This window comes from Aegilops tauschii, chromosome 6, assembly GCF_002575655.3.
Source record: "Aegilops tauschii subsp. strangulata cultivar AL8/78 chromosome 6, Aet v6.0, whole genome shotgun sequence".
Taxonomy (NCBI): domain Eukaryota; kingdom Viridiplantae; phylum Streptophyta; class Magnoliopsida; order Poales; family Poaceae; genus Aegilops; species Aegilops tauschii.
In genome coordinates, this window is record NC_053040.3 from 216,464,646 (window position 1) to 216,491,545 (window position 26,900).

A 26,900-nucleotide genomic window follows, 5' to 3' on the forward strand; every position below is an offset into this window, starting at 1 on the left:
ACTTTTTGCAGTGTGTTTGTTGGGATCAGATGAACTTTGAGTTTATGATCAGATCTATCTTTTTATATCCATGAAAGTATTTGAGTTTCTTTGATCTCTTTTATGCGTGATTGCTTATAGCCTCGTATTTCTTCTCCGATATTTGGGTTTTGTTTGGCCAACTTGATCTATTTATCTTGCAATGGGAAGAGGTGCTTTGTAGTGGGTTCGATCTTACGGTGCTCGATCCCAGTGACAGAACGGGAACCGCCACGTATGTATCATTGCTAGTAAGGATAAAATGATGGGGTCTATCTCTTCATAGATAGATCTTCTCTACATCATGTCATCGTTCTTATTGCATTACCCCGTTTCTCCATGAACTTAATACACTAGATGCATGCTGGATAGCGGTCGATGTGTGGAGTAATAGTAGTAGATGCAGGCAGGAGTCGGTCTACTAATGTTGGACGTGATGCCTATATAATGATCATTGCCTGGATATTGTCATGATTATTTGAAGTTCTATCAATTTCCCAACAGTAATTTGTTTACCCACCGTTTGCTATTTTTCTTGAGAGAAGCCACTAGTGAAACCTGCGGCCCCGGGTCTCTTTCTCATATTATTTGCCTTTGTGATCTATTTGCCTTTGCTTTTATTTTCATATCTACTAAACCAAAAATACAAAAATACCTTGCTGCAAATTATTCTTATTTATTTTATTTGGCATTCGATCTATCAATCTACTACAATTTTATCTCACATCCATTTGCCTATCTTGAGGCGCCGCTACACGAAAGGGATTGACAACCCCTTTTACACGTCGGGTTGCGAGAAGTTGTTATTTGTGTGCAGGTGCTGTTTACGTTGTGTTGATTGGTTCTCCTACTGGTTCGATAACCTTGGTTTCACATCTGAGGGAAATACCTACCGCCGTTGTGCTGCATCATCTCTTCCTCTTTGGGGAAATACCGACGTAGCTTCATGCCGCATCAACGCACACCCTACCCCTATGAGCAGCTTCGAGAGACTGAGCCATCCTATCTCTATCTCTACTCTTATCTCCACTCTTATAAAAAACCGAGTTGGTGATGATGGTGTGCCTGCCATCTTGCAATATAGACCGTCCGATCTATATCTGATGGATAGAAAGCAAACTATGGCAATTTTGCAAAAGGATACCCGCACCTCTCTCGTTCATCCTTATCTCCCACAACTTCATTGTTGAGTAATTAAAAAAGGAAGCCTCTAGAACAATCTGGCATGGTGGCCGCTGCCGGCGTCGTCCATCCCCATGCCTCTGCTAAGTCTGACCACCAATCACGACCGCGCCCCATCCCTCCTCACCTTATCTCTCATCTTTCTCGAGATATCATTTTTTTGATGAAATTCTCGAGATACCATATTTTGATGAATCTCGAGATATCATTAGTTTTTACACATGGGGTTACTCCTGCATGGGTAAATCAAAACCGGTGTTTTGTAAAAAAATGCATCTTGGTGTTCCGTGCAATGCACGGGCATCTTGCTAGTCATCTTGAGATTTATGAAGTCACTGCCTCGTCGTCGACAGGAATGGTGGGGAGGTCCGGACGTCTGCCACGTGAAACTCTGAAACTTTGGTCCCATCCCACCCACAACTCTCCAGACTCCAGCCATCCGGCTTTGCAAACTCCGCACAGTCAAAACCAATTGACCGGTCATCACCAGAACCACTATTCACACCAGAACCTTGGGTGCTCGGCCTACGCCAGCTACTTGCCGGCTGGTGATACGTCCATTTTGCATCATGCTTTTATATTGATATTTATTGCATTATGGGTTATTATTACACATTATGGTACAATACTTATTTCTTTTCTCTCTTATTTTACAAGGTTTACACCAAGAGGGAGAATGCCGACAGCTGGAATTCTACCGGAAAGGGGCAAATATGAGAGACCTATTCTGCACAACTTGAAAAGTCGTGAAAATTTACAGAGAATTATTTTGGAATATATAAAAGATATTGGGCAAAGAAAAAACCAGAGGGGCCCACCAGGAGGCCACAAGCCTAGGGGCGCGCCCTACCCCTAGGCGCGCCCCTGTGGCTTATGGGCCCCCTGTCAGGTCTCTGGTGCCCATCTTCTGCTATATGGAGGGTTTTGACCTGGAAAAAATCAGAAGGAAGCTTTCGGGATGAAGCGCCGCCGTCTCGAGGCAGAACCTGGGCAGAAGCAATCTATGGCTCCGACGGAGCTGTTCTGCCGGGGAAACATCCCTCCCGGAGGGGGAAATCGAAGGCATCGTCATCACCAACGATCCTCTCATCGAGAGGGATTCAATCTCCATCAACATCTTCACCAGCACCATCTCCTCTCAAACCCTAGTTCATCTCTTGTATCCGATCTTTTGTCTCAAAACCTCGGATTGGTACCTGTGGGTTGCTAGTAGTGTTGATTACTCCTTGTAGTTGATGCTAGTTGGTTTACTCGGTGGAAGATCATGTGTTCAGATCCTTAATGCTATTTAATACCCCTCTGATTTTGAACATGAATATGGTTTGTCAGTAGTTACGTTTGTTCCTGAGGACATGGGAGAAGTCGTGTTATAACTAATCATGTGAATTTGGTATCCGTTCAATATTTTGATGAGATGTATGTTGTCTCTCCTCTAGTGGTGTTATGTGAACGTCGACTACATGACACTTCACCATGATTTGGGCCTAGGGGAAGGCATTTGGAAGTAATAAGTAAATGATGGGTTGCTAGAGTGATAGAAGCAAAACTATGTACACTTCTATTAAGATGCTTAAAGAAGTTATTTTTCCGAGGTTTGGAGTCCCTAGATATTTGATGACTGATGGTGGTTCACACTTTATTCTTGGTGCTTTCCGTAAAATTCTTGCTAAATATGATGTCAACCATAGAATTGCATCACCTTATCATCCTCAGTCTAGCGGGCAAGTAGAATTGAGCAATAAATAAATTAAGTTGATCTTGCAAAAGACTGGTAATAGATCTAGAAAGAATTGGTCCAAGAAACTTGATGATGCATTATGGGCTTATAGAACTGCTTATAAAAACCATATGGATATGTCTCCTTATAAAATGGTTTATGGAAAAGCATGTCACTTACCTCTTGAACTAGAACATAAAGCTTATTGGGCAATCAAAGAGCTCAAGTATGATTTCAAACTTGCCAGTGAGAAGAGGTTATTTGACATATGCTCACTTGATGAATGGAGAATCCAAGCCTATGAGAATTCCAAGTTGTTTAAAGAAAAATTTAAAAGATGGCATGACAAAAGGATACAAAAGCGCAAATTTAATGAAGGTGACCATGTCTTGCTATACAACTCTCGTTTAAGATTTTTTGTAGGAAAGCTTCTCTCTAAATGGGAAGGTCCTTACATTATTGAGGAGGTTTAGTTCCGGTGCCATCAAGATCAACAACGCCGAAGGCACTAATCCGAAGGTGGTAAACGGTCAAAGAATCAAACATTATATTTCAGGTACTCCCATAAATGTTGAGACCAATATTATTAATACCATAACACCGGGGGAGTACATAAGGGAGACTTTCCAGAACGTTTGAGACTCTGAAAAGGAATAGGTTTGTGGTACAGTAAGCAAACCGACTCCAAAACTTTCCCAATAGCAATTTTTCTCCATTTTGGAATATTTAATAAATAGGAAAATTAAAAGTAGTCCAAAGAGTGCACGAGGAGGCGACAAGCCCGGGGGGCGCACCCTACCCCCCTGGGCACGCCCCTGTGGCTTGTGGCGACCTTGTGTGCCCTTCGGACTCTGTTTTCTTGCACAACACTACTTTTGGTCGGTAAAAATTCATTATAGAATCTCCCGGTGGTTTTGACCATCGTACCACGGCAAATTCCTCTGTTCTTGTTTCGTGTTGTTTTCCTGGCAGATCTGAAAATACGTTGTCTCAAGATTCGAAGGGAGAGAGCCATGTCGCTGATTTCATTGCCAACCCAAAGGTTTATGGGAAGGTGGAGCATTATGGCTGGACTACGAAGGAGGAGGAGGAGGAGGAAGATTCAGACATGGAGGGAACAAGGGATGATAGTTTTTTACGAAGATGAAGATCCACTACCTCAACCTGTCGATATGCATGTGGAATTCAAGAAGTCAAGCCTTTCAAGAAGTCGAGCTCGAGAATGAGGATTTGAGGGAGGAAAATTTTAGCCTCAGACGCAAGCTGAAGAAGAAGAATGCAACAACACCATCATCACCACCTTCGAAGAAAGAAATCTAAATACATGGGTACGGGCACTCCCGTTGGCAACTGCCAAGCTTGGGGGAGGTGCCCCGGTATCGTATCACCATCACACTTTACCTTTATCGTTTTTCAGTTTGATCCCTTTGGTTATATCTTGATCTAGTAGAATAAAGTTTTCAGCATGATCTAGCTGTGAGTTTTGTTTTGAGATCTATCTATGTAATCGAGTCCTTGAGTTATATAATAAAGAGTAGTTTTGAGTTGAGGGCTTTGTCTTTCTTTCTATGAGCTTGAAAAAAATAAAGAAAAAAAAAGGAATAAAGAAAATTAATAAAAAGATCGTACAATGATCTTATGGAGTGTGATGACTTCACATATAAAGATTATGATGAATAAAAGTTGTTGAGAGTTGACAAACATAGTTTTGGTCATTGTTGCAATTAATAGGAAGTAATAAAGGAAGAGAGGTTTTCACATATAAATATACTATCTTGGACATCTTTTGTGATTGTGAGCACTGATTAAAATATTACATGCTAAAAAGTTGATGTTGGACAAGGAAGACAACATAATCAGTTATGTCCTCTTATATCCGAATAGAAGTTATATTACCATGGATCCTCCAACATGTTGAGCTTGCTTCTCACCCCTTGCTAGCCAAATCTTTTGCACCAAGTAGAGATACTACTTGTGCATCCAAATATCCCTTAAACCAGTTTTGCCATGAGAGTCCACCATACCTACCTATGGAATGAGTAAGATCCTTTAAGTAAGTTGTCATCGGTGCAAGCAATAAAAATTGCTCTCTAAATATGTATGATCTTTTAGTGTGAGGAAAATAAGCTTTATACGAACTTGTGATATGGAAGAAATAAAAGAGACAGACTGCATAATAAAGTTCTTTATCACAAGGGGCAATATAAAGTGACGTTCTTTTGCATTAAGATTTTGTGCATCCAACCATAAAAGCGCATGACAACCTCTGCTTCCCTCTGCATAGGGCCTATCTTTTACTTTTATCTTCTACCCTTATACAAGAGTCATGGTGATCTTCACCTTTCCTTTTTACACTTTTTCTTTTTGGCAAGCACTATGTGTTGGAGAAAGGTCCAGATATATATATCCACCCAGATGTAGGTTATCATAAAGTATTATTATTGACACTACCCTTGAGGTAAAAGGTTGGGAGGCAAAACTATAAGCCCCTATCTTTCTCTGTGTCTGAATGAGGCTTTGAACTCATAAGTATCACGTGAGTGTTAGCAAGTGTGAAAGACTAAAAGATGGTTGAGTATGTGGACTTGCTATACAAAACGTCTTACATTGACTCTTTCCGATGTTATGATAAATTGTAATTGCTTCAATGACTGAGATCATAGTTTGTTAGTTTTCAATAAAAGTTTTTGATTCATACTTTACCTTGTGAACGAATTATTACTTTGGCATAAGAGAATATATGACAATATATACTGTTGTTCTAAAGATGATCATGATGCCCTCATGTTCATATTTTATTTTATCGATACCTCTATCTCTAAACATGTGGACATATTTATCGATTTCGGCTTTCACTTGAGGACAAGCGAGGTCTAAGCTTTGGGGAGTTGATACGTCCATTTTGCATCATTGTTTTATATTGATATTTATTGCATTATGGGCTGTTATTACACATTATGGTACAATACTTATGCCTTTCCTCTCTTATTCCAAAGGTTTACACAAAGAGGGAGAATGCCGGCAGTTGGAATTATGGACCGGAAAGGAGCAAATCTAAGAGAGCTATTCTGCACAACTCCAAAGGTCCTGAAAATTTACGGAGAATTATTTTGGAATATACAAAAAATATTGGGCAAAGAAAATACCGAAGGGGGCCCACCAGGAGGCCACAAGCCTAGGGGGCGCGCCCTACCCCCTAGGCGCCCCCCTATGGCTTGTGGCCCCCCTGTCAGGTCTCCGGTGCCCATCTTCTGCTATATGGGGAGTTTTGACCTAGAAAAAATCAGAAGGAAGCTTTCGGGACGAAGCGCCGCCGTCTCGAGGCAGAACCTGGGTAGAAGCAATCTAGGGCTCCGGTGGAGCTGTTCTGCCGGGGAAACTTCCCTCCCGGAGGGGGAAATCGAAGCCATCATCATCACCAACGATCCTATCATCGATGGGGTCAATCTCCATGAACATCTTCACCAGGACCATCTCCTCTGAAACCCTAGTTCATCTCTTGTATCCGATCTTTGTCTCAAAACCTGAGATTGGTACCTGTGGGTTGCTGTGTTGATTACTCCTTGTAGTTGATGCTAGTTGGTTTACTCTCGGTGGAATATCATATGTTCATATCCTTAATGCTATTTAACCCCCCTCTGATTTTGAACATGAATATGCTTTGTGAGTAGTTACGTTCGTTCCTAAGGACATGGGAGAAGTCTTGTTACAACTAATCATGTGAATTTTGTATTCGTTTGATATTTTGATGAGATGTATGTTGTCTCTCCTCTAGTGGTGTTATGTGAACGTCAACTACATGACACTTCACCATGATTTGGGCCTAGGGTAAGGCATTGGGAAGTAATAAGTAGATGATTGGTTGCTAGAGTGATAGAAGGTTAAACCCTAGTTTATGCGTTGCTTCGTAAGGGGCTGATTTGGATCCACATGTTTCATGCTATGTATGGTTAGATTTATCTTAATTCTTCTTTCGTATTTGCGGATGCTTGCGAGAGGGGTTAATCATAAGTGGGAGGCTTGTCCAAGTAAGGACAGCAGCCAAGCACCGGTCCACCCACATATCAAATTATCAAGTAACGAACGCGAATCATATGAGCATGATAAAAACTAACTTGCGGGAGCGCTTTGCTTTATATAAGAGTTCGTCCAGGCTTATCCTTTGCTACAAAAAGGATTGGGCCACCTTGCTGCACCTTAGTGACACTTGTAACCCGTTATGAATTATCTTATCACACAACTATCTGTTACCGATAATTTCAGTGCTTGCAGAGAATACCTTGCTGAAAACCACTTGTCATTTCCTTCTGCTCCTCATTGGGTTCGACACTCTTACTTATGGAAAGGACTATGATAGATACACTATACTTGTGGGTCATCAGCTTGTCACTGCTGCCCCCAAAACCACACCTCCTCTCTAGCCCATTCCCCCACCTGTCGATCCCCAAGCCCGCATCAGCCGTCCCCTAGTTCGCCAGAAAGCCATGGTGCACCGCAAAATCACGTACTACGACATGCTGACGCAGGAGCGCCATGCAGAAATCACGACAGCGGTCGGCGCCACAGACCTCCGTTCCCAAGCTCGCTTTGCGGCGGGCCAATCCCCGAGTTTTCTGGAGCCAAGCTCCGAGGAGGAGGAAGCCGATCCATTGTTCATGGCGGAGGTCGCAGCACAGAAGGGCCCTGATGCGTGTGAGACGATGGACGTCGACTTCGCGCCGGCGTCCGGGTCCCCCATGGTGCAGGCGAACGAACGGTTCAACCTGGCGATCCTAAAGGAGCACCAGGAGGCAGAGGCTCAACTCAACGCAGAGCGCGCGGATGCCGCTGCCATCGAGGCCCTCCTACAGGTGGAACCGGATGTCATGGACGTGAACTAGGTGGCGGAGGCTCAACTTGACGTCGAGCGTGCGGATGGCGCTGCCATCGAGGCCCTCCTACAGGTGGAACGAGACATCCTGGACTTGAGCTGGGCGACGGAAGCTCAACTCGACACGGAGCGCACGGATGCCGCTGCCATCGAGGCCCTTCTGTAGGCGGAACTGAACGTCATGGATGTGAACCGGGCGGTGCTCACGGCTGTGCAGAGCTCTCGCACCCTCCGGGTGTACGAGTAGCTGGAGGCCGAGGACAACCACAGTGCGGAGACACACGTCGGTAGCTATGGATGGTTCGCGCCGACAGCCAAAGACGACGAGGTCGGCTCGTTCTGCGAGCAGTGATAGTTTTTCTTTATGTTGTTGTTTTTAGGGATCTTTTGCTGTGTAAAAACGTATATTTATGCAAGTCGCATGACTTCCATCATTTGGGCCAGTCGGCCATTTAAGGCAGTTGGATGAATATGCGACGTCTCCTAACCCTTCTTCCTCACCTCTTCTTCTTCTTCTTCCCCATGGGAACACCACATGGGCCGCACAGATCTTTCCCAACTGGCGGTTGGATAACCATACTGTATGAACGAAAATTAGGTGTTAGCGGTTGTATGGCTGAGTTTGGTTTGATCACATGCGGTACCACATGTCAGTGTGGGTGCGTTCCCTTGGTTGGGTTTGCAGCATGTAGGACCAACTGTGTGAGGGTGCAGTGCGATTGCGACAGGCGTGCGTAAGTCTACCGCCTTTTCATTTTGAACGTGTAATGACATTTGGTTTGCAAGGGTGAGCGACTTCGATTTTAGTACGTACTGTGTTCAAAAAGAAGTCAGGGTTTTCCTTCACGGGATTGATCGATACAAATCCTCGTTTGACATGTCAATTAATGCGTATTTTCTTCTCCAACGCCCAACAAGCTAACTATCTCACTCCTCATTGCTTGATTAATGCAGCGCATGCAAACCAACCTTCTCACTTTCGCATGCATGCAAGGGTATATTAATGTCCTTGGTTGCTAATACGAGGCAAACCCCATCAATTTTTCCTGGATTAGTGTTAGTGCCTTCTGTAAATTTTGATAGTGGCCTTGTATACAAAAAATGGAGGGGGTAACTATTTGACTTCCTTCCCCATCGCAGCGACGTTGACGATATCTCGATCGTTGTGGCTTTGGCGAAGTGCATTCGACGGAGCACACCATTGAGGCAGATCATGGTAAGTCGTTCGCAAGTGCCGCCTACAAGCCGAGACAACCACCTTCTTTGCATCCAGGAAGTCTGTTTGAACCAAAGGAGGCCAATGTACTACTAGTAGCACAATAGCATCGTCCGTCCAACTTAGTGCGGTAAATGTGGTTTCTCGAAGAAGACGAGAAGCAAAGTCAATGAAGAGTGAAATGATGGTTGCTTCATCTGTGCTTTGTGATTTGACACCTCACTGCCTTTTGATTTGTGATAGAAGGGACAAGGGAGTAGTCTCTGTGCTCTATACATGAGTCCAAGCACGGGAGAAAGAGGAGAAAGGTTGCATTTTTCTATTCCTTCAATCAATCAATTAGGGAGCTTCGGTTCCCTTTTTGGCTTTGGCAGCACCCTCCACAATGGTTCCCATCGATGCCAAAAGCTATTTTAACCTCTAGCTACACATTGTGGATGCCCTTAAGCGTACCACTTGGTTTTGCTCCTTGGTGAAATCTATACAAATCTCGATTATATTGATCTAAAAAATATATCAAGATTAGTAAAAAGGAGGTGATTTTGCCGCGCGAATGGCGGGAGAGGTTTCTTATTCTTAGAGGAGGTTGGCCTGGCGGTTTGCTAACATGCGGTTCCATGTGTCAGTGATGTACCTAGCCGATCTGCGTCCTACATGAGGCAAAACAACAGCAGGAGCAACACGTGGGTAACTTGAGGAAGATGAGGGAGAAGCAGATTCAGCAAAGAGTGAAATGATGGTTGCTTCGTCCCTCCAACTTAATAATCACCTTGTCCCTCCAACTTAACTACGAGAAAGGTGCAACTTTGTGATTTGATGCCTCATTGCTCATTACTACGATGGCGCCAAGACCAGGGTGCGCCCCCCTGCTGCTCTGCACTGTTATTTCGATATGGCACATGGACCAAGTTGCTTGATGTCCCACATGTCGGCGAAAGAGACTAGACCATTTATGAAAGCGAGCGGTCCACTCTTACGACGGAGGCCTAGTGAAATGTTACTTGTACTATAGTAGTACTACTATAGTTTTGCTGTTCCGTACTATCCATCGATACAAACCCGATTAAACAGGCGAGGCCGGGATTTTCCCCGCGCGGTAGGCAGGGTAGTTTGGCATAGGCGGTTTGACACAGAGAGCAAGAGAAAGATGTTAAATGCTTGAATGTGTAATGGGTCCTTTTGTGTGTGTGTGTGTGTGTAGTCTGACCTTTCATATCACTAGATGATACTAGCCATACATTTCAAAGGCAATTTTAATGTATGCAAACTGAATAATTAAGTAACAGTATGAGATCTAGTAAAACTAAGAACACATATGATTTATTGTGTTAGAGTGTAGTAGTGCTGTATTGCATAGTTATTAGATGTAACCCATGAGAACGTGTAGAGATATACTTTTGGAGGGCCTACCTAGAGAAATTGGGCATAAAGTGGATTCAAATATTTGTATTCGTCTTCATAGCATTTGTAACTCATATCTAGAGTTTGTACGGTATACATGAATGCTTATTCGCTCTTACGAAACTAGTACAACAATAATGGGGTGGCGTGCGCCAATTAAGGCACTGGCATGTTGGCCTACTTGGCTCCACAGAGAGAGCAAGAGAAGAGATAAATATAATGTGGTCAGTGTATTTCAAACAAAAAGCGTAATATGGTCACCGGACTTCAGAATACGCTCATTATGGTCACTATATATGTTTTGCGGTGATTGTACGTTCACTTGCTCGCCGTTTAGCATCGGATTGCACTTTGTTGACTGGCCAAATAGTCTGCTTGGCACTATGTTGCATGGTTAAATTGGCCACGTTCCTTGTGGGTCCCACTATCAGCTCGCAGAGGAAAAGAGTAAGATAAACACAAATTTACGCAGCCGCGACCAGACTCCAACCCGTGCGAGGGAACCACCTAGTTGTGTATGTGTCTGTCAGGGCTTGATGTGTGCACATGCACGTGTAGGTTGAGCACTTGGGCGTGAGCGTGTGTGTTGGTCGTGTGGGGTGTGCATGCATGCGTGTGTGTGTGTGTTGCATGTGTGCGTGTGTGCGTGTGAGTGTTGCGTGGCAGCGTGGGTACGTGTGAGAGTTGCATGCATGCATTTCGTGTGCATGCATGCGTGTGTGTATAACCACCACACTAGCTCCTGCATATTAAAAGAGACGGCTCAACATACCAATACAAGGCCACCTTGTCCGCTATGCCCGCGGTCATCACTTCGAATACCCATGGTCCAATAATTTTTTATCGATTGTTTTCATTCTTATACCCGCTGACAAGTGGGCCCTATGGTAGTGAGATAATAATGATGCAACACTATATGCACCATGTGGAACGTTTAACTGGTCAACTAGTCGTGTCTTGAACAAATACGGAGCTGTACGGTGAGCCCATGACTGTATAATAACCACAAGACGTAAATGGTGACCGTAATGAGTAGATTCTGAAGGCCAATGAACGTATCGTGCTTCCGCTTCAAATACAATGATTGTCGCTGTATATATCGCGAGAGAATGATGAAACATGCGTGAATGTGCTGGGGGCGTACTTTTAGAGGGCCTAGAGATAGTTCATGTGTGTAGGATCGAAAGTAGATCAAGAGGGGCGGTGGTGATTAGACTACTTGACCAAATAAAAATCTAAATTTTTCTCAATTTTAGTTGTTGGCAGATTTTAGCAACTAGCACAAGTCAAGCAATCAACCTACACATGCAATTCTTAGAGTGTAGCAGCGGAAAGTAAAACATTGCATATGAAGGTAAAGGGAAGGGTTTGGAGAGTGCAAACGCAATGATGACATGGAGATTTTTGGCGTGGTTCCGATAGGTGGTGCTATCATACATCCACGTTGATGGAGACATCAACCCGTGATTTTTTTTCGAAAAGGGGGGACTCCCCGGCCTCTGCATCAGAACGATGCATATGGCCAACTTATTAAATAAGCAGATAGGTTCAACAAGGTCTTAAAGTCTCAAACGAAAATAAAGGAAAGCTCACAAAGAGCCAAAGAGCCAATAACAAACTAGCCACAAAAAGCCACAACCGGCTGGCATAAGAAAGATAGGTAAACTAATTGCCTATCCTATTACATGACCGCCATCCAAACCGGTTGAAGATATCCCGTGCTACCATCTCCCAGCGGATAGATCTAGTAACCAAACGCTCCCTGGCCTCCGTCGGAGTGAGTAGCGACCACATACGGATCAACGCACTGGATCGGAAGATAACCTGCAAAAAATGAATATTTTTTGTTCTGTTAAAAACCAAATCATTTCTGCAGTTCCAGACTGCCCACAATAAAGCACATACTCCTACGCGAATGTGTCTCGCTATTTCGGACTCTATTCCGTTAAGCCGCGTTCCAAATAACATGCTGACAGAACTCGGAGGTGTAATATTAAATGCAATGTGGACCGTCCGCCATAGAACTTTGGCCAACGGGCAATCAAGAAAAAGGTGTTTGATAGTTTCATCCCGATCACAGAAACTACACCTATTAGGTCCTGTCCAATTACGCTTTGCCAAATTGTCCTTGGTTAATATTACTTGTTTATGTACAAACCACATAAACACTTTGATTTTCAAAGGAACTTTGACAGTCCAAACATATTTGGAACTAGGAATAGAGCTTGAATCGATAACATCAAGATACATTGATTTAGCTGTAAACTCTCCAGACCTAGTAAGCTTCCAGCGTAATTTATCGGGCTGTTGAGACAGCTGAACCTCCATCAGACTACTCACTAGATGAAGCCATTCTTCCCAATGATTGCTGGCTAGCGTCCTCCTGAACTGAATATTAAGGGGAATGGATTGAAGTAGCATTGCAATGAAAGCATCACGTCGTTGAACAATATGATACTGAGACGGGTATTGAATGGCAAGGGGGGTCTCTCCCAGCCAAGTATCCTCCCAGAATCGCGTGCTAGCACCGTTGGCGATAATACACTTTGTCCTATTGAAAAAGGCTAATTTGACTCTCATAAGCCCTTTCCAAAAAGGTGAGTCAGTCGGCCTCGCTGTCACCTGGGACAAAGTTTTGGAGTGAAGATACTTGCTACGGAGGATCTGCGCCCAAGTGGCATCAGTCTCGACCGATAACTTCCACAGCCACTTGCTGAGAAGACATCTGTTCTTGACCTCAAGATTCTCAATGCCAAGACCCCCTTGGTCTTTCGGTCGACATATAATATCCCACTTGGCGAGTCTGTATTTTCTTTTTAGTTCATCGCTCTGCCAGAAGAATCGTGATCGATAAAAGTCCAGTCTTTTCCTAACTCCTACTGGGACTTCGAAGAATGACAAGAGAAATATAGGCATACTCTTGAGAACCGAGTTTATTAGAATTAATCGGCCTCCGTATGACATGAGCTTGCCCTTCCAGCAACTCAGTTTCTTTTCAAAGTGGTCCTCGATACACTTCCATTCTCTGTTTGTCAGCTTACGATGGTGGATTGGTATACCTAAGTATGTAAAAGGTAAAGTCCCCAATTCGCACCCAAACAATTGCCTATAAGCCTCTTGTTCGCCATTGGCTCTACCAAAGCAGAACAATTCGCTTTTGTGAAAGTTAATCTTTAACCCGGTCAATTGTTCAAATAAGCATAACACCAGCTTCATATTTCTTGCTTTTGCCAGGTCATGCTCCATAAAGATGATTGTATCATCGACGTACTGTAGGATAGACACACCACCGTCAAGGCGTCAACTAGATGAGGTACCAAGCCACCCACCTGACCAGCCTCCTTAGCCCTTCCTATCAGAATTGCCAACATATCAACTACAATGTTGAAGAGAATAGGAGACATTGGATCCCCTTGTCTCAGGCCCTTATGTGTCTGGAAATAATGACCTATGTCGTCATTCACTTTAATTCCAACACTCCCTTGTTGCATGAACGATTCTACCTGGCGTCACCAGGCTTCATCAAAACCTTTCATACGCAAGGCCTGTTGGAGGAAAGGCCATTTGACTTTATCGTACGCTTTCTCGAAAGCCACCTTAAAAACAACTCCATCTAGTTTTTTCATGTGAATTTCGTGGAGCCTTTCATGAAGGACCATAACCCCTTCTAGGATGTTTCTGTCCGGCATGAAAGCAGTTTGGAAATGCTGCACCACAGAATACACAATTTGTGTGAGCCTATTAGTCCCAACCTTGGTGGAAATTTTGAAACTAACATTGAGGAGGCAGATCGGCCTGAACTGCTCAATTCTCACAGCCTCCGTTTTCTTAGGACGCAGTGTTATTGTTCCAAAATTCAAGTGAAATAACTGAAGTTGTCCAGAGAATAAATCATGGAACATTGGTAGCAAATCCCCCTTAATAATATGCCATCACTTTTTATAGAACTCCGCCGGAAATTCATCCGGCCCTGGAGCCTTATTGTTTTTCATCTGCGCAATAGCTTCAAACACCTATTTCTCCGAGAACAGGGCAATCAAAATATCATTCTCATCAGCAGTAAGTTGAGGGACATCCTCAATCCTGGACTCATCGAGGGACACACAGTTATCTTCCGGACGCCCAAACAACTGCTTATAGTACTCGGTTATGTATAATTTTAGGTTATCCTGTCCTAAAATTGTTCCTTCATCTTGTTCAAGCTGAAAGATTCTCTTCTTTCTGTGCTTGCCATTAGCGATCAAGTGAAAGAATTGAGTGTTTGTGTCCCCCTGGAAAACTTTGCGAACCTTAGCCCGCAACGCCCACTTTAATTCCTCTTCATGGACAAGCTCTTTCAACCTCATCTTCGCTTCCAGTTTAGCATGAAGCTCCATGGCTTGCAAAATTGTGGACTCGGCTTTTAAATCTAGGGACTGAATAAGTGTAAGGAGCCTTTCCTTTTCGACCTTATATATCCCACTAAGATGCTTAGCCCACCCACGCAAGAAACTTCTCAAATGCCTGATCTTATTCTGCCAGCGCTCAACCGAAGTCCGACCTCCTGCATCCTTAGCCCATTCTCTGGCTATCAGATCCAAGAAGCCTTCACGTTCAAACCATGGCAGCTCGAATGAAAAGGAGTTTTTGTTCCCCATGTGGGTTGGCTCACCCGAGTCCAGAAATAAAGGCGTGTGATCAGAAATTCCACGCGAAAGAGCCTGGACCGTTACCAAAGGGAGTTTTTGTTCCCACTCGACGCTCGCTAGGACTCGATCCAGCTTCTCAAACGTCAGGTTTGGCAAAGCATTAGCCCAAGTAAATTTTCTACCCGAAAGCTCTATCTCTCTCAAATCCAAGCTTTCAATGATGGTATTAAACATAAACGACCATCTGCCGTCAAAATTATCATTATTCTTTTCCTCTCTCCTCCTAATGATATTGAAATCACCCCCAACCAGAATTGGGAGCTGCTCAGAGCCACAAATTCGAACAAGATCCGCTAAGAACTCTGGTTTAAGCTCGGGCTGTGCGGCACCATAAACCGCCACCACAGCCCAATTAAACCCATCAGCTTTCGACCTAACCCGAAAGTTAACCGCGAAGTCTGCCATCACTACACTTCGGACTTCCAGCGAATCGCATCTCACTCCAAGTAAGATCCCTCCCGACCTTCCTCTCGGAGGCAGGCAGTGCCAATCGAAATCGACACCTCCCAATAAAGTATTGAGAAACTGGGGCGCAAAATTATCTCTACTAGTTTTCGAAAGAGCAATAAAATCCAATCTATGCTCGATAGACGCATCTGCAAGAAACCTAATTTTAGCCAAGTCTTTCAGACCTCTGCTATTCCAAAAGATTACTTTCATATTTCATCATGAAATTTTTTAGTAGTACGGATCCTAGCACTCCTACGTACTGCTGAAGCAGTGTAGATCTTCCGCTTCCACTTGCGTTTCGGTTTGCTTTGATCCTCCACCCGGTCCTCACAACCAGGCTCAGTGGATCGAACTACTGCAGCCTCTAAAGTGTCATCCTCTTCCTCTCACTCGGGAATGGACGGTGCAATATCCGCACAAAAATTATCGAGCACCCTGACACCCAACGCATCAATATCTGCATCATTCATGGGTTTTACCGCTGCTAAGTTTCGAATCGTTTCTAAAGCGCGTTCTGCTTCCAACTCTAGGAGATCATTAACAGAGTTGGAAATTTCACTATCATTACTACCTAGTGAAACTCCTAATTGATGTGCATTATTAATAATCTCATTATTAAAAAAATGCAGAATAGAATTAGAAATGTTGACCGACATACCAGTAGTGACCTCAATGTCATGAAGCTTGGCCGCCCTCATGGCGCACCGCTGCTGCATGTCATCAACCTCCGGGTGATCCTGGAGACGGCAGCTCATACATCGCCCCGCAGAGACCGGATCCGGGATCCCTCCAAAGGCGATGACCTCCTCCCGAGTGACCCCACTCGGAGTGAAGCCACGAGCCTCACCTCCAGCACATCGCGAATCTGCACCCCTCAAAGAGTCGGCCGGAGCTGCCGGAGGAAGCGGCGGGGATCTCCCCGGCCCCACTTACGTCTGCCTCGAAACGAGGCCCTCGGACACCGGTGCGCCGGGAGAGGGAAGCGCGAGGGCCGCCTGCCCGAGCACTCCTCCCGCCCCAGCCCTCTGGCTAGAGGGGGTCATCGGCGCCACAGGGTATGCGGCCTCCCTAGCCGCCTGAGGGGAAGAGGGGGTCGAGGCCACCTGCCCCGGACCGCCTCCCCTACGCCCAGCCGCCGTCTGCATCTCCGGCGCTGCGAGAGGTGGAGAAAGAGTCGAGGCCACCTGCCCCGGACTCCCTCCCCTAGGAACAGCCTCCCAAAGTCGACGCCGTCTCCCGGATTGAGACCGCGGGGACAGCGGGAGAGAGAGGAGCCACCTGCTGAGACTCCACCTCCCCTCCCCCAACCGAAGTCGTCACCGAGACTCCTCACCAAGCCTCCGAGCATGGGACTATCAGCAGCATCAACCACCACGGTAGGAAGTGTGTGCTCAAACACGTCATCGGACTCCACCCGGTCACTCCAGAGTCTCGGAGGGGCAGAGGCTGGCTCAAACGACCCAAACCTTAGAGAACTCATAGGCACCAAGGAGGATGGTGCCGTCCCGTCCCCGGGCCCGTCCTCAGGCGTCTGAGTAACGAGGCCCGATCCGTTGGACGCCTCTCGTCCAGCATCATCAACCGGTGCCTCCTTGGCACCCGTGTTGTCATCACCCTCGTGCATATCTACATCAGTCCCATTGATAGCCTCAACAAAGAGATCTGTATCCTCAAACTCAATCTCGAGGTTGAAAATATGTCCCCTATATGTCCACTTGACCACATCAGGGACGAACTCAATGTCCAGAACACTCACCAGCAGTCGGGCCACCCCGTGAGCGCGGGTAAAGGCTATATCCACTCTCTCGGTTTTCCCAACCATGATACCCAAGCTAGCCACGACCCGAGCATCCTGCATCGGCTCGGAGGGAAAATCATAACCAAACCTAAGTAAGGGGCTTGCCCTGTGGCTCAACCTTCTTCCACTCGTGGAACTCCAGAATGCATTTTGTGCCAGGTACTCTGCATAGCCCAAAACTCAACAATCTCTGCAAATCCTCCACAGAGGGGAAGTCGACCTTGAACATGTTGGCCTCAATACTGACAAGCTCCCATTGGAAGTCACATGGAGCTAACTCCTGAAGCCTCTGCACAATCTGAGCCTCAGAGACATCTCCTTGGGTAACTTTCACAACCCCAGTGGTCAAACTCTGGGTCTCCTCAGGAATCTCTCTCGCAGCCGGAGACTCAAAGAACATCAACTCAGCACAATATACTCCATACATTGTAAGAGTCGGAACCTGATCACGCAAAAATGGGCAATCCCCCATAACATGTGCTGGCTTACCGCACGAATCACAAAGCTCCGCCACGCACTCAGCAATAAAGTGGCCCTTCTCAGCAGAACGATAACACAACATCTTCTCCTTCTTACGCGCCCACTTGGAAAATCTCTCCGAGTCTGCCTGTCGGTGGGAAACGACACCTATGGGATCACAAGAATCCCTACTACGGTTGCCGGGGTGCAGGGTTGGAAGAAGAGCAGGATTAGTAATCAGCACAAGGATCGTTTACCCAGGTTCGGCATGCGAGGATGCGTAAAACCCTAGTCCTGCTTTGGTGGATGTATTGAGTGTTCTTGAGCCTTCCAACTAGCTACGGTGGCTGGATCGATCCAAAGAGCCGAATCCTTCTCCAGTACGCCATGGGCCTCCTTTTATAGTCGAAAGGGGCTGCCATAGTGGCACACAGGAGGTGGAAAGGCGTACAGTGCTACGAGCTTATCGCTCGTATTACAGGACAAGATGCATTTAATGCATCGCTTAGGTGTCCCCTTGCTTTATTGGGGATGGGAACAAGGCCCGTCCCGTCCGTCGCCGCTCCTTCTCGTTTCAACACGCGCCTTGGCCAGCGACGCATGCGGCGCCATGTAGGCAGGCAGGCAGCTGAGGTAGCGCGGTGGTAAAGTCTTCACGAAGTTCTGCATGCCGCCACACAGGCGCTTGCTGAGTTGGCCTGGAAGCTGCATGTTGCCACGCAGGTGCCTGCCCAGCTGGTTGGGCTGGCAGCTGCATGCGAACGACGGTGGAGACTTGGCTGGTGCGGGCCTGCAAGTGGCCCTATTGGCGCCCTTGGTGAGGGCCTTGCCGGGTGGCCCGGCAAGGGCCTCGCCGTGGCGTGCTGTCGTCCCCGGCAAGGGTCTTCCCGGGGGTCTTGTGGCTCCCCTCGGCAAGGATCTTGCCGAGGATCGTTGTCTTTTAATCCTCATCTGATCTTGAATATTCCTTGTCTTCACAAAGATCTGCATGCCACCATGGAGGTGCCTCCCGAGCCCTGGCCCAACGTGGTTGATGGTGTTGGAGACCGTGGGCTCAAGGGTGGTGCGCTCCGCTGGTGTTGGACGTGCCGCCCCGGCAAAGGCCTTGCCGGGGCCGCGGAGGCTGCCCCTGCAAGGGTCTTGTCGGGGGAACCTGCTTCGTCCCTCTACTCTTTTGTGGTCTCAGCCTTGGCGTTGCTCTGGCTGCCTTGGGCTTCGGTTTCACCTCGGTTCACCTCCCATGTTCTGCTTGGTGTGGCCGCGGGCGCGGCTCCGACTGTCTGTGCACAGGTAAAGGGGTACAAAGGTGCGCCCCTTCTTTTGTACACCGACAGGAGACCCCGGGCCTGGGCCACACATAAGCGCGACACGTTGTTGGTCCAGGCCCAATACGGTGCGCGGGCAGGAGGGGCGGTTTTTACCGCGGTAAAACTTTTCGCGCGCTGTACCTCCCACGACACGCGCGCGATGTGGAGGGTCGTGCGTGACGTGGGGGTCATGCGTGGGGCGGTTTCCGCACGTGTGCGTCACATCGCAGTAAAGAGGAGGCTCGCGCCTTCCTCGTAAAAAGAGGGAGGCGTGGAGGCGCGGCTCATTTACTGGATGGACTCGGGTCGCAGTCTTTAAGGCGACCATGCTCCCCTGATTACGGGGCGAGGAACGGTCGCCTCACCTGTCCTTTCGACCCTGCACGCTCGCCATGCGTCCTTCATGCAGGTGGCGAGCTGTGGAGGCGGGAAACCGGGCCGTCGCTGGTTGTGGCAGCGGGTTGGTCCTGATTTCCTACGCCTCCGCCGGCTGGATTGGCTGAGTGGGGCGGCTGGGTCTCGACCCCGCCCCTTTATAAAGAGGGGGAGAGAGAGCGCCACGCCACATTCTTCAGTATCCATCCCCCTTCATCTTTGCTTCTTTCTTCCATCTGCCATGGCGAGAGGAGGTTCTGGGCCCTCGATGGTGGCAGCTAGGATCACTGCTCGTCAGCGCGTCCCTCCCTCCCTCGAGCCCGTGGCGGCGGAGCCAGCCAGAAGAGGAAGGGGGAGGGGGCGTGGCCGAGGTCGCCGCGGCGGTCGGGGGAGAGGGGCACGAGGTGGCGCGGCGGCCGTGCCTCTGCCAGCGGTGCCTCCCGCGATGGAGGGTCACGTCAGGGACCTACCCCGCAAGTTCTTCATTAGGCTGCGCCGGCCACCGCGTCGTCGTCTCCGTCTCCCCACCCCCTTTGCAGCGGAGATGGAGCTCGATCCACCCCAGACCCTCAGGTTGCACATGAGGGGATGCGGGACCGGTGGTACGCGAGTCGACGTTGACTTCCCTGCTCCTCACGTCATGCATCTCCGTCGCGGGTGGAAGATGTTTGCCCGCACCATAGCCTGACGGTGGGGCTCGTCCTCTACTTAAAATTAATGGAGGGGGGTCTGCTCTCTGTCAAGATATTTGGAGATCTTGGGACTTGCCTAAAGTGCTGCGTGGAGAGCTCTTCTAAGGATGAAGACTCTTCCTCGAGCGGGAGTGACGAGGAGGACATCGACAGTGGCGACGAGGGAGTCGAGCGGCAGGCTGCCGACTCCGACTTCGACTGACCGCGCTGCCCCTCCCTCGGTCACGCGCCCTGCCGAGGGCCATCCTCGCCAAGCTCTCCTTTGGGGTGTTCCCCATCGTCTCCTTGGGCGGCTAGCGTAGGAGGGCCGGAGAAGGCGAAGAAGGCGGGTGGCGGCCGTTAACTCGGAGTATGCGGGCACCGATGCCTTCGTCGCGTATTGGCGAGCCGCTGCCTCATCTTCTAGCTTTCTGCTCTTCGCACCTTGCCTAGGCGCTCTTTTTGCCCTCCAGCTGTCCTGTTCCATCTTCTGAGGAGAGGGACAAGAAATTGATTACGGGCATTTCAACTCTTTTTTAGTCTGTAAGCCTTCGGGCCTTGTTAAATTTAAAGCTTGTAATCCCCCTTGTTCATGTTTTTCGTTCCGTACAAACTGTACCTGCATGGGACATTTTTAATGAAAAAGGGTGCTTGCCGGGTTCTTCGTGCGTGAGCGAGGCCCATCCCAAGGGTGAATCCTTGTTATTTTCATAATAAACGTTATCGCCCGGCAACAGGCCTTGCTGTTTCACTTATTCGGCCGACCGTTCTCGCGCTTTTGGCGGAGGGGCGAAGTAGAGTTAGGCTCCTCATTCATCTCTTTGCCACCGCAACTACTACCAAATTCCGACCCAGGAAGTAACTCTCGGGTACAGGGAAAAAAGGAGTACGGTGGTTTTAAGACATAAACGAGGCTTCACATGTCCTAGTTCCATACGAAAATGAATAGCAGGGGATGGAAAACTTATCTGAATCCGCAGCCCCCGGCAACCTTGGCTCGCCGTGGTTGGATCCTTACATCTTCAGCCCCCGGTAGCCTTGCCTTGCCGGGGTCGGAGCGTCAGTTTGTTCTCCCTTTCCCAAGTGGCTCAGCAGAAGTGCCCTGCGAACGAAAGAAAACAGAAAAGACGCACACCCGACCTCTAGGCTAGGGGTTAGTCGCCGCTAAGCACTATCAACCCTAACCGAGGAAGAGACTCAACCTAGCATGCATGCTATAACTTAGGGCCCCATCGCTTCATTTATTTATGCTCAGGGTCTGCGCCTGGCTTTGTACAGAGGGTTACATGCCTTGCCGGCAAAGCTTGTACAAAAGGTGGCTTGCCGGGGGGCCCGGCAAGCCGCGCCTTATGGGTAAAACTTGCGAAGATGCTCGATGTTCCAGGAATTACTCACTGGGACAGCATCTTCGGTCTCCAGGCGGACTGCGCCGGGCCTGGTGACTCGTATTACCCGATAAGGGCCTTCCCACTTTGGCGTCAACTTGTTGGTATTCTTGGCCGACTGAACACGCCGAAGAACAAGGTCGCCTTCCTCAAAGATTTGGGCATGAACCTTGCGGCTATGGTAGCGACGCAAGGCTTGCTGTTAGCGTGCTGCTCTCACAGCCGCCCGAAGAAGATCTTCCTCAAGGAGCGTTGCGTCATCTTGCCGCAACTGCTCTTGCTCAAGCTCATCATAAGCGAGCACTCGAGGTGACCCGTATATGAGTTCCGTGGGGAGAACCGCCTCTGCCCCATATACTAGGGCAAAGGGTGTCTGACTGGTGGCTCGATTTGGCGTCGTCTTGATCGACCAAAGAACCACCGGCAACTCATCAATCCAGCGCCTTCCGCTCTTGTGCAGCCTGTCAAAGGTCTTCGTTCCCAGGCCTCGCAACACTTCAGCATTCGCCCTCTCCGCTTGGCCGTTGCTCCGGGGGTGTGCTACGGAAGCAAAACAGACCTTGCTGCCAAGGTCTTGAACGTACTGCATGAAGGTGTGGCTTGTGAACTGCGTGCCATTGTCAGTGATAATTCCTCTTGGCACACCGAAGCGGCAGACCAGTCCCTTGAAGAACTTGACGGCTGACTGTGTTGTCACCTTTCTCACTGCTTCCACTTCCGGCCACTTCGTGAACTTGTCGATTGCAACGTACAAGTACTCAAAGCCCCCGACAGCACGGGGGAAGGGGCCCAGTATATCGAGCCCCCAGACCGAGAATGGCCAGGAGAGAGGGATATTTTGAAGGGCTTGAGCTGGTTGATGAAGCTTCTTTGAATGGAACTGACACTCTTCACACTTGGTTACTAGTGTCATCGCATACTGGAGGGTGGTGGGCCAGAAGAAACCTTGCCGGAACGCCTTGCCGGCAAGGGCTCTCGACCCTATGTGGGATCCACATATGCCTCCATGTATCTCCGCCAACAGCTCCAGTCCTTCCTCCCGGGGGATGCACTTCAATTTCACACCGTTCGGCCTTCTCCTGTACAGGACGTCATCGACGAACTGGTACAAGGCAGACCAACGGACTACTTTCTCCGCTTCTTCCTGCTCCTCGGGAAGCTCCCCTGTTTGGAGGAATCGGACGGTATGCTGCGCCCATGCCGGAGCTTGGGGCTCGAGGGCAAGGACCAAAGGCATCTCTTCTGCCATGGGAGCGGCCGTCTCCACGGCCAGGGCTTGACGCCCTGCCGTAGCTGGTTGCTCTTTGGCAGGCTCAGTGTGCATGGCAGCATCCTTGCCGGCAGTCCCAGGGGGCTCGGCGGGAAAGTACTTGCCGGGACATGATTTCCTCCGCTTGTTCTGCCCCGTCGACGGTTCGACGGATGGCTGAGTTAACTGGAGAAAAACGGTACCTGGTTCCAAAGGTAGCTTGAATGCAGCATGCTTCGACAGGTAATCGGCAATGTCGTTCTCCGCTCGGGGAATGTGCTCTGCTTGGATACCGTCAAAGCGCTCCTCCAGCTTCCTCACTTCATCTACGTAGGACTCCATCAATGGGCTCTGGTAATCCTTGTTGACTTGTCTGACGACAAGCTGCGAGTCACCCCTGACGATGAGCTTCTTCACCCCGAGGTCTGCCGCGATCTTGAGACCTACAAGCAGCCCCTCGTACTCAGCAGTGTTGTTTGTGGACATCTCCCTGGGGAAGTGCATCTGGATCACATACTTGAGGTGCTCTCCGGTGGGCGCGACAAGCAGCACACCGGCACTGGTGCCTTGCAGCGAGAAAGCCCCATCAAAGTACATGATCCAGTCGCGGTCTGCTTCCTTGCCGAGGAGAGCGGTCTCTTGGATTTCTTCGTCGGGCGTTGAGGTCCATTCTGCAATGAACTCCGCCAAGACTCTGCTCTGGATTGTCGAGGTACTTTCAAACTTCAACCCAAAGCTCGACAACTTCAGGGCCCATTCCACAATCCTTCTGGTGGCATCTGGGTTATGCAGTATCCGTTGCAACGGGAGGCGGGTGACGACAGTGATCTCGTGGGCTTGGAAGTAATGATGCAGCTTCCTCGAGGCCATAAGGAGGCCGAAGAGCAATTTCTTCACACCGGAGTACCTCGACCTAGCCCCCTGCAAGAGGGAGCTGACAAAGTAAACCGAGTGATGCATCATCTTCTTCTGCACCACCTCACTCGACTGCGCGAGCACTGCCTTGGTGGCATCAGACTCTGCCGGGGGCCTCGCCGTGCCGGCACCAGGCCTTGCCGAGGGAACCTTCGGCTTGCCATCCGTTGGTTCCATCGTCGCCACTGCCTCCTCGTCGACCTCCCTCTACGCCACCAGTGCGGCGCTGACCACTTGATTCGTCGCCGCCAGATAGAGCAACAATGGCTCTTGTGGTTTAGGCACAACCAGTATTGGCGTGGAGGAAAGGTATTTCTTCAGATCCTGCAACGCTGCCTCGGCTTCTAGGGTCCACTTCATTGGGCCTGCCTTCTTCAAGATTCTGAAAAAAGGAAGGGCGCGCTCGGCGGACTTGGAGATGAATCGACTCATGGCGGCGATGCAGCCGGTGAGCCGACGCACATCCTTGATCCGCTTGGGTGCCTCAATCTGCTCAATAGCCTTGATTTTGTGTGGGTTTGCCTCGATCCCGCGTTGTGACACAAAGAATCCGAGAAGCTTGCCGGACGGAACGCCGAAGACACACTTCTCAGGGTTTAGCTTAAGGTTGATCTTGCGCAGGTTGGCAAATGTCTCTTCCAGATCTTGCACAAGAGTTGCCCCGTCCTTGGTTTTGACCACTATGTCATCCATATATGCTTCCATATTTCTATGGAGCTGGGGTTCAAAACCAATTTGGACTGCTCTTGCAAACGTCGAGCCAGCACTCTTCAACCTGAAAGGCATCCATAAAAAGCAATACGTACCACATGGGGTGATGAATGCTGTCTTCTCTTCATCCTCTCTTGTCATGAAGATTTGGTGGTAGCCCGAGTAGGCGTCGAGGAATGACAACAGATCACACCCGGCCGTGGAGTCAACAATCTGGTCAATGCACGTCAACGGGAAGGGGTCCTTAGGACATGCCTTGTTGATATCTGCGTAGTCAATACACAGCCTCCACTTCCCATTTGCCTTGCGCACCACTACCAGATTGGCCAACCACATTGGGTGGAGCACTCCTCTCACCAAACCTGCTGCTTCCAACTTCCTGATCTACTCTGTGATGAACTCCTGCCTGTCCAGAGCCTGCTTTCTGACCTTCTGCTTGACGGGCCGCGCATGAGGGCAGACAGCTAGGTGGTGCTCAATCACCTCCATGGGAACACCGGGGATGTCAGATGCTTGCCATGCAAACACGTCGACATTCGCCCGCAGGAAGGTGACGAGCGCGCCTTCCTATTTGCTGTCGAGGGTGGAGCCTATGGTGAAGGCCCCTCCCATGCCATCCTCCCTGACGGACACCTTCTTGGTCTGTGGTGGCTCGGCTTTGGATTTCTTGCTCTTGCCGGTAGAGCTCTCTGGCACGTCCTCGACGGTAGCGCAACACTCCGAGGAGGTGTGCTTGCCGGAGTGGGTGCGAGAGGTCTTGCCGGGCTTCTTCTTCCCTCCCGGGCCTTCAGCGGCTGGAGCAAGTGCCTTGACGGCAGCTGCTGCAACTGCTTCCCGGTAGAGTTGGTCGGCGCAAATCAGCGCGTCCTTCTTGTCGGAGTGGACGGAGATGATGGTCAACGGCCCGGGCATCTTTAGCATGTTGTAGGCGTAGTGTGATGCCGCCATGAACTTGGCTAGTGCCGGGCGGCCGAGGATCCCGTTGTAGGGCAAAGGGATCTCGGCCACGTCGAAGACGATCCTCTCCGTCATGTAGTTCAACTCTCCTCCAAACGTCACGGGCATTGTGACCTTCCCCTTCCGCTGGCTCCTCCCCGGATTGACCCCTTGAAACATACCCGTTTCCTCAAGGTCTCCATCAGGAATTTGCAGCGTTTTGATCACGATGGGCGAGATCAAGTTCAGGCCGGCCCCGCCGTCGAGCAACATCTTGTTCACCTTGAGGTTGCGTATCATTGGTGAGACCAACAATGGCAAACACCGGACCGCGGTTGTGCGGTTAGGGTGGTCCTCGGCGTCAAAGACGAGGGGCGTGCTGGACCACTTATGCGGCTTCTGAGCGTCGAACAATGGCTCCGCTGCTGTAATCTCACGCGCTCACTGCTTGAGCTGGCGATGAGAAGTATGCAGCGAGGCGCCATCGTCGACGCACATGGCCTCCGTAGCCTTCTAGAACTCTTGCTCACCGGACTCGTCGTGATCATCGTCATCTTGCTTCCTGTCACGGCCCCGGGCGAGCCTCTCTTGCTGGTTGTCCTTGCCGGGGCTGCTTCCTTGGCCACCACGCTTCTTCTTCATCCCTCGGCACCGTCCTGACCTTTCTCCTTGTCCCGCCTCTCATACTCGGCCTTTTACTTTTCAGCAAGCAGCTCGACTTGGCGGCAGTTCTGGAGGTCGTGGCACTTGGTGCAGTGGATCTTGCAGTACTGCTTGCCGGAGCCCCCTGGGTTGTCGGCAGCTGCTAAGGCCCGGCAGGCGGCACACCCGGCAATCTCCTTGCTGGGGCCAACTGCCTTGCCCTTCTTGGCAGTGCCGGTGTCGTCAGATCCTTCAACGGCAAGTACGGCCTTGCCCTTGCATTTCCTGTTGCGACGCCGGCCCTTCTTCATCGGGGCGGCGGCGTCCTCGTCGGTAGATTCGGTTTCCGCGCCGGCGTCTCCGCCGGGGTACTTCCTTCCCTCTTCAGCCCGGGCGCATCTATCAGCCAGAACGTAGAGTTCGGCCACATCCTTAACCTTGGTCATCGCCAGCTCTTCGCACATCTTGCAGTTGCGCACGTTCTGATGGAACGCGCTGATCACAGCGGCGGGATGGACGTCGGGGATGTTGTACTGCACCCGGCTGAACCTCTGGATGTACTTGCGCAGGGTTTCCCCTTCCTTTTGGGGGATGATGTGCAGATCGCTAGCCTGGCCATGAGCTTGGTGGCCTCCTGTGAAGGCGCCAACGAACTCATGGCACAGATCCGACCAAGAAGAAATGGAATCCGCCGGCAAGTGCATCAACCAAGACTTAACATTGGGCTTCAGTGCCAGCGGGAAATAATTGGCAAGCACCTTGTCGTCGCGAGCTCCGGCAGCCTGCATCGCGATGGTGTAGATGCTGAGAAACTCGGACGGATGGGTCTTGCCAGTGTACTTCTCGCCGACGTCGGGCTTGAACATGCGGTGGGACGGCCACTGGAACTGCCGCAGCTCGCGGGTAAAGG

At 49.4% G+C, this 26,900-nt stretch overlaps 1 pseudogene; it reads right to left on the reverse strand.

Annotated features, from left to right (window-relative positions):
* LOC141025977 (uncharacterized) overlaps positions 1-26,900 on the reverse strand; it is a 384,888-nt pseudogene that overhangs the window by 332,876 nt on the left and 25,112 nt on the right.